We start from the raw sequence: 14261 nt of genomic DNA on the forward strand, positions 1-14261 counted from the left end.
CCGTCTGGTCTCCTAAGAATTGTACCAGCCTGCTGCCTGGGGATCGGGACTCCCTGCACATCCCTGAACACTGTTTGCCTACTGTTATCTGATCATCATAGTGAGAAAGTGCAATTTGTCTTCTGCAACCACTCCCTACACACACACACACACGCACACACACACACACACACACACACACACACACACACTCCCTTCTTGGGTCCTTTTGCCCCACATTTAACAAATTTACCCTCATGGGGTCCTCAGTTGTCCCAAGCCCCTCTTATCACATTGATGATGAATCTAATGTGATGCAATATCTGTGTCTGATAACATCTCTATTTTTAAAAACATATTAGAAAAGTTGAAAGCAGGGATGCTTGGGTGGCTCAGTCTTTAAGCATCTGCCTTCAGCTCAGGTCCTGATCCACGGGTCCTAGGATGGAGCCCTGCATCAGGCTCCTTGCTCAGCAGCCCTCTGCCTGCCACTCTGCCTGTTCGTGCTCGCTCTTGCTCTCTCTCTCTGGCAAATAAATAATAATAAAATCTTTAAAAGAAAAAGTTGAAGGCAGATACAAAAGGAACAAAGAATAGGGCTTTTCTAGGAAGCCTATCTCATAGAGAATAAAATGCATAATCCCCACACTGGCCTCCCAGCCTTTTGTGAGAGCCTTCCCCTGCCTGCCCAACCATTCTCCCCCTCTCCTTTTTTTTTTTTTTTTTTTTTTTTTTTGACAGAGAGAGACACAGAGAGAGAGAGGGAACACCAGCAGGGGCAGTGGGAGAGGGAGAGGCAGGCTTCCCTCCGAGCAGGGAGCCCGATGCAGGGCTCGATTCCAGGACCCTGGGATCATGACCTGAGCCTAAGGCAGACGCTTAAGGACTGAGCCACCCAGGTGCCCCTCCCCCTTTCCTACTGTCCCCCACCACTCCTGTTTCAATATTGGCTCCTGGATCATTAGCACTCGGAGGTTTCTCTGCCTTCAATACTCTTCTCTTAAATATCTATTTGACTCTCTTCCCTGAGTTCTTCAGGCCTGTCCTTATCAGAGAGGGCTTTCCTCGCAACCCTACATGAAAGAGCCATGTCTCCCTCCCCCAATCTCAGCATCTCATAGCTCATTATCCTGCTTTGTTTTTCTCCATAGCGCTGATCACATAAGGTATATATTTAGTTGTATATTAATTCATTACCTGGTTACCCTAACTAAAATATTAGCTCCGTGAAGTCAAAGGTTTTGTCTAGTTTTGGTTTGGTTTGGTTTTTTTGTTTTTCCCCTACAGAACCTAGAAAAAAACCTGGGACAAGGGTGGAGCTCAACAAATAACTATAATGAATGCTTGATTTCAACTTCATCTGCGCCCACCGTCCAGCTTAAGAAAACTATAAATACATATAATATAAATAAAATTAATATTATATATATGTGTATGTGAAGATCACCCATGTATCCTTCCTAGTTTCAGCTCCCTTCTTCTCTTCTGGGAGGAAGCACTATCTTGAAGGTGGGGCTTAGCATTTTCATGCATTTCTTTATCTTACAAATATATGTATTTTTAGGCAATACATAACATTAGGGAGCTGTGTACTATACTGTAGCAAAGCACAACATAGCTCGGCATGGCATAGTGTAGTATTAGACTATGGTAAAGTATAACATAATCTAATACATTTGGTCCTTGAACAACATGGGTTTGAATTTCTTGAACTGGTTGGGTCCATTTATACTTGGATTTTTTTTTTTCCTGCAAAAAGCTTTATTGTTCCCATTTGGTCCATAGCTAGAGAGAGGCCTCCAGGGTGGTTAAAAAGCTGCCTAGTGGCTATGGGGAGAGATTCAGACAGCAGCCCTGCCACCAGAGGAATGCCAGAGGGGCCCCTCCAGGGCTGCTGGGCTCCTGAAGCTCCTAATTATGCTTGAAGATAAGCCTTTCAAAAAGCTACTTGCTCAGTCCAGTCTGGAGCCCAGCCTGCAGAGGCGGGTCAGGTGGTCTCCATCTCCTTGATGAATTTCACCTCCTCATCCAGGAAGTGGCTCTCCAGGAAGTCACGGAGCCGGGGGTCCGCACCAGGAGAACCCAAGGCATGCAGATCCAAAAGGACCTGCTTTGGGTTCTTCTCCAGGATCATAGCAACTTTCATGACCTCGGGTTTTTACCCCACCCGTCCTGAGATGGCTTCTGCAGGTCCTGGAAGAGGGTGCTGGTTTGGTATCTTTAAGCTTCTCCTCAGCCAACTCCTGGAAGAAGTGGCCCAGGCCCTCCAGAGCCACATCCTCGAGGTCAAAATAGAAGCCCAGAGAGAGATAAGTGTAGGAGGACTGCAAATGCACTTTGACCAGGTAGCTGACAGCAGCTTCCAACTCAATGAGATAATGCTGAGCAATGTGGGAGCTCTTGGTTGATCAGCAGTAAGGAGCTAAGCTCAAAAGATGCTGTGAGCTGATCCCAGAGGCAGGGGATGACTGAGAAGATGGTCCCAAAGGTTCCCACTGGAAGAGATTGGAGGGTGGGAGGAGACTAGAAGAAGGGGCATCCCTGGGTCTATTCTATGCATACACTGTTGAAGCAAGAGAAGATCCAGGGACCACTGAGCACACTGCCTCTACATGGATTCTTTACGATGCAGTACTGTAAAGGTATTTTCTCTTCCTTATGATTTTAATACATTTTCTTTCCTCTAGTGTACTTTATTTTAAGAATACAGTATGTAACACATACAACGTACAAAAATATGTCTTAATTGACTCTTACCGGTGAGGCTTCTGGTCAACAGTTGTAGGCTATTAGTAGTTTTGGGACGTCAGAGTTACAAGTGGATTTTCACCTGGGTGGTAGTTGGGACCCCAAACCCTATGTTGCTCAAGGGGCAACTGTATAATCATATAGAAAAGAACAGCAATTCTCAAACTTTGATTCATATCAGAATTACCACAGGAGATAAAAATATCCTAATGCCCAGCCTCCACATTAATTTCATCTGGAAATCCCTGCAGATGGGCCCCTGGCATTGTTTCTTTAAAGCTCCCAGGTATTTGCAATTGCAGCCAGGTTGGAAGACCAATGGCATCGCCCACAGTCGAGTGCAGGGGTCAGGAGTCAGGCTCAGGGGCCAGCCTGCCAGTGTTGGAACATTGCCTCCAAGTCTCTCCAGCGTTTCTCAACTTTCCTGGACACCACAGCAAGCCACTTGAGTGTGGAGGAGCACACAGCATCTCTTCTTAAATATATTGGCCAGAATCCAATGCTGTCCCTTCAACCAACCTCTCTTGGGCCTTCCTCTGAAGTATTTAATTCTCTGTCCTTTTAATATGGCCTTCCATCTAAGTCATTGGAAATCTCCCAAAACATGGTGAATTCCTTGCTTCAAAACACTCATATGTGTCTGAATTTGTATAACTTTATTGAAGTACAACATCGATCAGGAAGGGTGCACACATCATAATTGTACAGATGGACGAGGTTTCACAAACTGAACACACCCACATGATGACCCCTTGACCAAGAAACCCCCCAAGCTCTGCTCTCTCAAAGATTACTACTACCTTTACATTTAATAGTGGATTAATTTTGCCTGTTCGGCCTTCACATGAAATTATAAAATATATACTCTTTCATCTGGTTCTTTCATTTTCCATATGACAAAACACATTACTTCTTAATCTCTTTGAGATTTAAAAAGGGAAAACTATGCAGGAAAAAAACCAAGAAACTAATTATAAATAATATATTTGATTCACTACCTAGAAAAATCAAAGAATCACTAGTAAGGGGTCTATAATTTATTTTTTAGAAGATAGTTACTCATTTTTCTTCAAAGAATAAAGAAACGTTTTGATTGACTATTTTACCAACTCATTCATAGGCCTGTCAGTGTGCTTTTGCATAATGTATATTACTTAGAAAACAACATGAATATAGATCATTTTTAAAGGCTTTGCTTGCTAGAAAGACAGGCAAGGCCAACTCTGTGTGCCCTATTAGCAGATTGCATTGGTCCATAATCCAAAATTCATTTTTATTGCATGTGGCGTTGTATGCTTTAAGGGATAAATGTGAACGCATAGTGATAATTTTAAGCTAATAACAATATTTGTCTGAAAAGACCCCTTGAATCATTTATTTAACAAATTTTGAGTGCTAGAAATAAAATGTTGAGCAAAAGAAACTTGGTGCCTGCCCTGATGAATCTTATAATCTGGTGAGAGTCAGGTATTTATCCCAAAATCTTGCAAATAAACTGAAACTTAACGTTATCGGCTTGATTGGGAGAGTCAGTCAGATAGTTTCCTTGCAGATATGTTGGTGGAGCTGATGTTAAAAGCACAATACTAGGACTTAAAACAGCCTTGAAATTTTACAAACTGCATATACACACACTGAGTGCAACACATCAGGGGTGTTTGTCCAGAATACTCTCCATCATTCCTGCTAGTAGCCACCAAACACACACACACACACACACACACGCACACACACACACACGCACACACGCACACACACTCTGCTGTTCAGCTCTTATGCAACCTCAGGTGTCAGCTGAAATTTCTCTTTCTTAAGGAGGAAGTCCCTGGATGTTCTTTATGCGCCTAAATAGGTCAAGGTCCCCAGTTTCGTACTGTTACGTTACTCCTCCCATCTTTCTAGCATTTGTGGTAGATTTCCTCCTTTTTTGTAAAAAATAATATGAAATGATCTATAACACATGCTTCACATAATGCCTTGTACCTCATAAATATGCAAAAAAACAGTAGCTCTTTGTGCATTTAAAATGTATCATCTCTGCAAAAACACTCTAGCCGCTATGAGGGGAGGAACCATATGTCACATTTTCCCCAGTAACCCTAACACTGGACCTGGTGCTGGGCACCAGGGGGCCAGCACAACACAGCACCATGTGCAGCATGAAGCCATGGGAGTCAGACCACCTGGGTTTGAATTCAGTGCCTGCAGTGTGACCTTGGGCAGTTTTAGTTCTTTCTCTTGCATGTCTCATCAGGAGCTAGAACCTATCCTAAAACTTACCCCATAGGGTTGTGAGTGTTTGTAAATTGAAAGGAACAGTGCCTGGCTTATAGTAAGAAATTTATGCATTAACTAGTAAGTATTATTAAGTAAACTTCTACCTTTTCACTCTGCCTCCTTTAATGCTACACTAATATAGTGTTAGCATCTAGGAAAATGAGAACTGAATCCTACAACACAGTTGATTCAGAGCCACTTTATGCATCTTGGGTCCTCCTTAGCTGAGTTAACTGAGCCTTGGAACTTATTTGGAAAAGACCTACACTGAGAACCCCACTGAAAGAACTTGTATTTTTAAACACTTTGCTCTTCTTTCCCTCTTCCCACTTTACCAATTGGGTTTCTTTCCAACCTATATATGGCTTCATGGTCTTCAATTTCCAAGGAATTTCAGGATTTTATATCTGAAAAGGAGCTGAGAGATCATCTACTCCAGCATCAGTGACTTTTATAAGAAGAAAATGAGACCAGACACAAAGAATGAGTGGAACAAGGTCACACAGTGAGACTACAGAAGATCAGGAATGAACAGGCACACACCTTGACCTTGACTCCAGAGACAGTGTTCTTTCTCACATACCACCCAATTTCCTAATTGTTTTGGTTAATATTTTTAATATTTTTAGAACAGAGGAGTGTGGCCCCACGTAATGGAAAAATATGGTAATAGCATTTTGATCTTTTCTGAAATGAAAATTGTAGCACAGATAATAAATATGCAAAGCAATAATAATTTATACACATTAAATACATTAAGGCTAATAGGTATTGCTTACTACCATTTGTCATTATGTGAAGCACAAAATATGTATTAAGTCATGATATTCTTTTTTTTTTTTTGAAAGTTTATTGGCTTGTTTATTTTCTTTTTTTTTTTTTTTTTTTAATGATTTTTTATTATATTATGTTAGTCACCATACAGTACATCCCCGGTTTCCGATGTAAGGCTCAATGATTCATTAGTTGTGTATAACACCCAGTGCACCATGCAATACGTGCCCTCCTTACTACCCATCAATTTCGGCTCATCTCCATTCTTACCCCTCTCTGAAGCTCCTCAAGAGCTGCTAGTCCATGTCTTCATGTTTTCATTCCCTTCTGATTTTAATATCCTCTTCCCCTACGATCATCCAGGTAGTTCTTATGTTCCATAGATGAGAGAAACCATGTGATAATTGTCTTTCTCTGCTTTACTTATTTCACCTCGCCTAATCTCCTCCAGTGCCGTCCATGTTGCAGCAAATGTTGAGAAATCATTCTTTTTGATAACTGAGTAATATTCCACTGCATATATGGAACACATCTTCTGAATCCAGTCATCTGCTGAAGGGCATCTCGGCTCCTTCCACAATTTAGCTATTGTGGACATTGCTGCTATGAACATCGGGGTGCATATGGCCCTTCTCTTCACTACGTCTGTATCTCAACTGAGCCACCCAGAAGCCCCCAAAACATCATAATTCTTGGAAACTGTCTATAATTTATTAAAGAACAAAGATCAGAATAATTTAGATAGATATTCTTAACAAAGCTAAATGTCAGCACATATATGTATCAAGTTCATCCTGTGTCAGTAGAGAAGGGGAAAAACAAAGTTTCTTAGTAGCATGGATTAAAAAAAAAAAAAAAAAAAGATGGGGGGATTTTAATGGCTGGTAAGAACTTAATCTGAGTCAATAATGAGCTGTGGCTGGCAAAACAACATAAATCCCCATGGAAACATAAAACCAAGGGGATTAAGAACCTAGGACAAAGCTACTTAAGGCTCTCTGCCGATTCACGGTAGACAGGTATTTTTCCAGAGTTTATTTTTATAATTGAAATGAATGATCTTAATGTTATGACCATTGCAAGTCCCCACTCTCTCTGGGACTGTGAGGCTGAAGAATGAGGGTTGTAACCTTGCAAGGATTCACATTTGAGGCAGAAAGACCTGGATTGGGCAAGTGGTTTAACCCAAGCATTGGCAGGTTAAAAGAAGTTGACGATAGACTCAAACTGATACAGTTATTCTAAGACTTAAAATTGAATAATACATGGAAGTTAATGCCTAGCGCCCAGCATGGACATGTTCAATAAATGTCGATTGGCCAACTTACGAAAAAATATGTTTTTCGCGGCTGCCGGAAGGCTTACAGGAAATTACATGTCTACTCAAAATTTGGTTTGCAAGACCAGTCCAAGCAGTACTGTTGGAGTTGAGTATCTGCTTATAGTTGCCAAGAAGAAAAGGGGGACTTGAAAACAAACATACACAAGGGAAAGACCTGAATGACCCAGTGCAAAGTGCATTTCTCATCTCAGTAGAAGGGTCTGTTTGCATGACTCAAAATCCCCTGTTTCTGTGATTTTAACCTGGCCCAGCAGAAACTCCCACAGGCATTGAGCCTTGATGTAGCCACAGTGTGGATGTTGTCCAGCGGCATTGACCGTGGCTCTGGGTCCCTCATGGATTTCCACCTAGACATTCACACCTGACCTCTTTTGGTCAGCCACCTACGAATCTAAAACCAAATAATCCACAAATAAAATTCACAGTCCCCCTTACATGTTCTACTAACACCCCATTTTATAAGAGTGTTAAAGGACAAGAGTAGAAAAAATGATAGTCAAATTTTATGCAGCAAAGAGATATTTTATAGGGGAGCTTGTGACCTGTTACATCAAAACTAGAATACTGATGGCATAATTTATCATGTTCATTTACTGTCATGTGTATCGTTTATATATTCCACTTGAATACTTTATAAAAATACTTCAAATAAATCCATAACTTTATAGAGAAGTTGGACAATGCTTGTCTTATTCATCTTGCATTTCAATTTTCATAAAGAAAAATTAATCAGTAGACCAACTGGAGAGGAAGGCAAGAGACAGCTTTTTGAGCTCAGGAGCAGCAGATTACAGGACATGAAAACAACGTGCATTAAATTCTAGGCCAGAGTTCCTGTATATACATCTTCCTGGAAAAAAAAATCAGTTTTTAATAAGCCACAAACAGGGGGCATGCTTGACTTACAGCTATATTTTCAATGGACTATCATGTGAAGCCCATCTTTAATATCAAGTTTCTTTTTTTATCTCCTACATTCAGCCAGGGCACTTCTAACTTCTCTACAGGGCACTTTGATAGGGAGTCAATAAATTTAATTTCTAGCATTAGTAAAAAAGCAATCAGAAATCATATCCAGGAAGAAGACTATATTCCTATTCACCTCTAAGTCAGAGATTCATCAGGAAGGAGCTGTTTGTTCCATTGTGTATGTTTTAATATTCTTTCAGTGAACAATAAGGCATTTTACTTGAGTTCAGCTTATCCCCGAACCACAGATTTCCTCTGTTGTTTCAGTCATTAGCTTCTTAGTGATGACCTTTTTGTCCTGACGACAATGATTTCCCTCTTAATGTATTCATTTATCATTTCGCATCCATTCAATACGGATTTGAAGAGTAAGATTGTGATAGAGACTATGGTGTATATTAGTAGGTACACAATATCTCTGCCCTCTGAGTTTTTGAGAACTGTGAATTTTTAAATTAAAAATTATAGTCATGATTTCATCCCCCTTGACCTGAATATTCTCATTGCTTTAGTCACTGAGTGGCTCCATGGACTGGGATTCTGAAGCTCAAAATCTAGTGTCAACTCTCCACATTACTGTCCCTTAGGGCCTTAGATAAAATGAAAGGGGAGTCTATCTGGTTGAGTATCTTTATCTCTAAAAATAAATATGTGGGGTGAAATGTTCTCTAAATTCTCTTACCCCTAAAATGTCAGATCACTTTTCTATTTGTGATGCAAACCCCTTGTTTATGGGACTTTGCATCCAAGACCTCCCAGCAAGGGAGTAAAAAGAAATTAAAATCTAAGACTCCTAAATTCTCCGCCGCCGAGCCAGAGAGGCACCATCCTGATAGGAAACTGATGAAAATCAACCACAGGCGTGAAGTTTTTAGTGAGGAAGGTGTTCTGTCGCCTTGTTTATTTGTTGAGTTGAACTAGTGACACTGTGTAAATATTGGGAGATTCATAAAACATATGGATGTGGCTTCTCTTGCAAAATGAGAAGATTGCAGTACTGACTTAAGTTCTCACGTGTCAAAAATTGGCTGGAGGTAATTAGGAAGCTATCCTTAAATGACTGGTTTAATCAAGTTTGCTTGCTGCTGTCCTCCGCTATTGCCTCATACAGAGCTTTTTCTCCTTTATGTTACTTTTGCTTGTCTTTAAGGTAATGTGTTTGCAAAACCCTATACTAAACCATAGCAGGATATGTGAGTTTGTGTGTGGCGTGAATGTGTGGGAGAGAGAGGAAAGGAATATACTTTCATGTAGGATTTACAGCCACATCTAAAAATAAGAAAAAGAACTAGGCAAAAATCACTGATGGGTTTAATCCCCCACTCAAAAGTAATTAGGGAGTTTGGGACTTGATATCTACCCACATCATTGAATCAGAATAGAAATGGAAATGCCATTCAGAACTTAGTTATCCATTTTAAATTACTCACCAACGGTAGCTTTGTAGATATTTCTCCTTTGTTTGTCAATCCAATAACCACATTACTGTAAAGATACTTTCAGATACTTTTTGATCATGAGAATTGATAGACTTCTCATTGTTAGAGATTGTTTTCTTTAATGCCCACCTATGTAAAAGGATCACAAAGCAAAGGTGGATCATTTTCAATCTCCTTAAATACACGTTTGAGCTCAGATTATGTTGCTACCAGCTCAGGTTGGTTAATTAAAGAAGGAAATAAGGGAAATATTCTATCTCATTGTAGTCAATAGTCCTTTCTTTTTTTAAGTACAAAGGCATTTCTTTATAGTTTAACTTAGTATTTCACTCCTGGTTGATTTCAGGATAATTTAGTATTTACTCTTTTCAGTCTTCTGTTTTTTTTTTTTTCTCAATGGCTAATAAAGTAGTTAATTAAATGTTTATAAGTAAAGATAGAAAGCACATAAGAGATCGCTACTTCTCTATTTGATTGCTCCCCTCTGGACATATCCCTTCATTGTTCAAATTAAAAAGTAATCACTAATTGCACCTCATTTTTCTTTTCTTACATTTTTTGGCTTCTTTCAAGAAAAAGTATTTCTCACCTCATTCCCCACCACTCCTAATATCCCAATAATATTTGGAGCTTTCCTGTCCTTGGGTTGACTAAAGGAATTAAGATAAAGATCAAAGTATTATCAGTTAACGAACTTTTATCAGTTAACAGTCTTGTAACGATCTGTTTGAAGCAAAAGAACTTAGGAGAGGCATAAGCTGAGCAGATCTCTTTTCTATCCAGAAAATTTTTTTCTTTAAGGCGAAATACCCCTCTATCCATGTGAAGATCAGTCATTTGAATTCAGTGCAACCTTTCTCAAGATTATGATGTCTACTCTGGTGCTGAGAATTTCTACAAATGTTATGCAAGGTCTTAAAAATATCCCTGGTCTTTCCTCTGACGGTTTGTTGTTCTGCATCATTTTACTGCTTTCAAACTGTATTCTTTAAAGAAATGGCAGTTTTTCTGAGAGAAAGGTGACAGTATATATAAGACTTTCCCCTTATCATAGATAAGAAGGTATCATTTTGAGATTGAGTTTCCTTCCTCTAGCATCTGAAGATGAGTTGCTTTCCATATGCAATTATTTGGCTCAAAGACAAATAGCATTCACAGATAGAGCAGTTAAAGCTGACTGGAGAAAAGTCACTGGTGACATTTCATGAAAAGATGCATAATGTAAATGCAGCAATATAAGGACACTGGAAAGAATTTTTGGGAAGTAAAACTATGTCTTTTCAACCTTTGTAAGAATAATCCTTTCCTATATATCAATTTGTTCTTCCCTTCATCATCACCAAGAATTTTTCTGGAGCTGATCAAGTTCTGCTGGCAAGGGAAAAAAGATTCTCAGGCTTTTGGTTTGTATAGATTCCTGTCCATTTGGTCTTTAAATTCAAGGGTTACTTCTTTTCTTTTTTCTTTTTTAAGATTTTATTTATTTATTTGACAGAGAGATAGAGACAGCCAGCGAGAGAGGGAACACAAGCAGGGGAGTGGGAAGGCTTAGGCTCCCGCAGAGGAGCCTGATGTGGGGCTCCATCCTGCGCTGGAATCACGCCCTGAGCCGAAGGCAGGCAGCTTAAGGACTGTGTGCCACCCAGGCGCCCCAAGGGTTACTTCTTTTCAAGATAAAAGGAAAGGAAGTAATTTATCAAAACGAAAACAACAACAAAATTCATAAATATAATCTATATAAATACAATGCATAAGAAAAAATAAGCAAACAAAATCAACGTGATTTCTAGCATACTAAGTATCTAGTTTTATTTAATTCTAACTATCCCTGGGGTGCCTGGGTGGCTCAGTTAAGTAAGCCTCTGTCTTCTGCTCGGGTCATGGTCTCAGGGTTCTGGGATCGAGAGAGCCCCACATTGGGCTCCCTGCTCAGTGAACCTGCTTCTCCCCCTCCTCTGCCTGCTCTCCACTTGTTCTCTCTCCTTGTCAAATAAATAAAAATAAAATCTAAAAAAAAAAAAAAAAATTCTGACTATCCTATTGATTGTATTTCTAAAACCATAATCTATTATCTTTTTTTTAAGAGGCAATAGTATTTATGGCAAGGTCAGTATACTACAAAATATATTTTCTTAACCACTTGCATTTTTCAATTTTTAAGCCTAGTTTGTCTTTTTCATTTAGAAAAAATTTAGCTTTATTGAGGTACAGTTGACATATAAAATTATGCGATAGTGCACATTGTGAGTGACTTGATATTCATTTCTACTGTGTAAGATTCCCCCCATCTAGTTAATTAATATCCATTGCCTCACATATTTATTTATTTATATTATTTCATGTGAGAATATTCAAGTTCTACTCTCACAGTTGATTTATATAATACAGGGTTACCAATGAGTCACCATGTTTTACATCAGTCACTCAGATCCTGTTCATCTTACCGCTGAAAGCTTGTGCCTTTGACCAACTTCTCCCTATCTCCAGCCCAGCCCTCACCTTTTCTACACTCTGTTCTATAGTTTGACCCCTTTTTTATTCTTTCCAGATTCCACTTACAAGTGATAGCATGCATTCTTTGTCTGGCTTACTTCCCTAAGCATCATGCCCTCAAGATCCATGCATATTGTCACAAAAGGTGAAATCTTCTTCTTTCTTATGGGTAGAATAATATTCCATTGTGTGTGTATATATATATATATATATATATATATATATATATATATCTTCTATATATATATACCATTTCTTCTTTGTCCATTCAACTGAAAATGTTTATGATTTTATTTTTTTAAAGATTTTATTTATTTATTTGTTTATTTGACAAGAGAGAGAAAGCACACAAGCACACAGAGTGACAGGTGGAAGCAGGCTCCCTGCTGAGCAAGGAGGGCCCAATGCGGAAGCTCAATTCCTGGTCCCTGGGATCATGACCTGAGCTGAAGGCAGACTCTTAACCAACTGAGCCACAATGTTTATGATTTTAATGGGCACATATTTTATCTAGAGATTTTTATTCAGTCCAAAGGAATATTTGGAAACAGTCTTTGGAATTTGATTGATAAAGACCATCAAGCCATATAGCTGAGAACACTCTATTCTGGCTGCCTGTGTATGAATCAGATACACTGACTGAGAGCGAGGCTCCAGCTCTTCCATACCAACTTTTCTAATTCTCTGAGTTTCTCTGTCTTCCCTGCCTCCCTTCTTTTTCCCTCCTTCCTTCCTTTTAACCAATATTTATTGAGCACCTATTTTGGGGCCAGATGTGAAAAAAATAAAATCTTTACATCCCTGAGCTCACAGTCCAGCCATCAAATAAGTATTTTTATGATGACAGATTCAAAAATGTGATTTTTAAGTGGAGTTGCGGATAAAGAACAATAGGGGCTGGTAATTCAGATAACTCACGGGCTTCATCTTGTTCCACGAAAACAAGCAAAGGAAAATAAGCATTGATAGGACATTAAAAATATGAAGAAAAAGACTTCATATAAAATTATGTAAAATGTATTGTTTAAATTATTAATTATATGCTATATATAAATTATATATATTATATAAATTATATATAATTATGTATTCTATAAAATACATAACATTATATAAAATGTCAAGATGAAGGAGAACATATTGTAAACGGTATAGAAAAGTACCTCAAAAGAATCTTTTCATGAATATCAATCCAGAGCAAAATTATATGGTATATGTTCAACAATTCATCTACCAAACATAATTGTGAGGCCTGTTTGCATCGGGCAGCATTTAAGGCCTAAGTACAGCAGTGAACTAAACCAAGCAAAATTGAACTAAACCCTGCTTGAAGTAGGGTTGCCACATGCAGCTGCTCAAGCTGTGTGCTGCACAATTCTCAAAGACACATTCACATAGACAATGATGTGCACCCCTGGTGTTACACATCACAGCAGCTGTGCTCTGATTGTAACATACATTCTAGTAAAGGGGAAGACAAAAGCCCTAAACAAACCAGTATATCACATATAAGTGCTTTGGCCGAAAAAAATAAAATAAGGGAAAGAAAATATTGAGGAAAAAGCTATTTGAAAGTTTTGCGGTCAGAGCAAGCATCCCTGATAAAGTAATATTCAAGAGGGAGCGATTAGGACATCTGAGGGGTAGAGCAGGCATTCCCGGTGCAAATATGCTTAGGGGGAGGGTATGTTTAAGGAATGTACAAGAGTCTGGTATGGCTCAACTGCGTTGAGTGAGGAGAAACAAGGTGGGAGGCAAAGGTAGAGGGAGACATATCAGGAGGCTAAATCATCAGAATGCTTTGAGGCCAATGTAGTAACTTTGGTTTTACTTTGAGAAAGATGGAAAGCCATTCTTAGTCTTTGAACAGAGGAGTGATTTGATCTGACTCATTGTCTATCCTGGTATTCTGGCTTCTATTTTAACAAAAACTACAGAGGGGCAAATAGCAGAAACCAGGAGACCATAAAGATAGGAAACCTATGACAGATGATCATAGCTTGGGCCACATGACAGCAGGAGGAGGGATGGTAAGTGGGTGGACTGCATATAATTTGAAGGTGCGATTGGGATTTGCTAATTTGGATTTGAGATGGAACATTAAAAGGGGGAGGATGAGGCGCCTGGGTGGCTCAGTCGTTAGCGTCTGCCTTCAGCTCAGGGCGTGATCCCAGAGTCCTGGGATCGAGCCCCACATCAGGCTCCTCTGCTGGGAGCCTGCTTCTTCCTCTCCCACTCCC

At 39.3% G+C, this 14261-nt stretch overlaps 1 pseudogene; it reads right to left on the reverse strand.

Annotated features, from left to right (window-relative positions):
* Nucleotides 1–1428: 1428 nt before the first annotated feature.
* LOC121102377 overlaps nucleotides 1429–14261 on the reverse strand; it is a 130256-nt pseudogene continuing 117423 nt past the window's right edge.

This window comes from Ursus maritimus, unplaced genomic scaffold (assembly GCF_017311325.1).
Source record: "Ursus maritimus isolate PB19 unplaced genomic scaffold, ASM1731132v1 scaffold_14, whole genome shotgun sequence".
Lineage (NCBI taxonomy): Eukaryota > Metazoa > Chordata > Mammalia > Carnivora > Ursidae > Ursus > Ursus maritimus.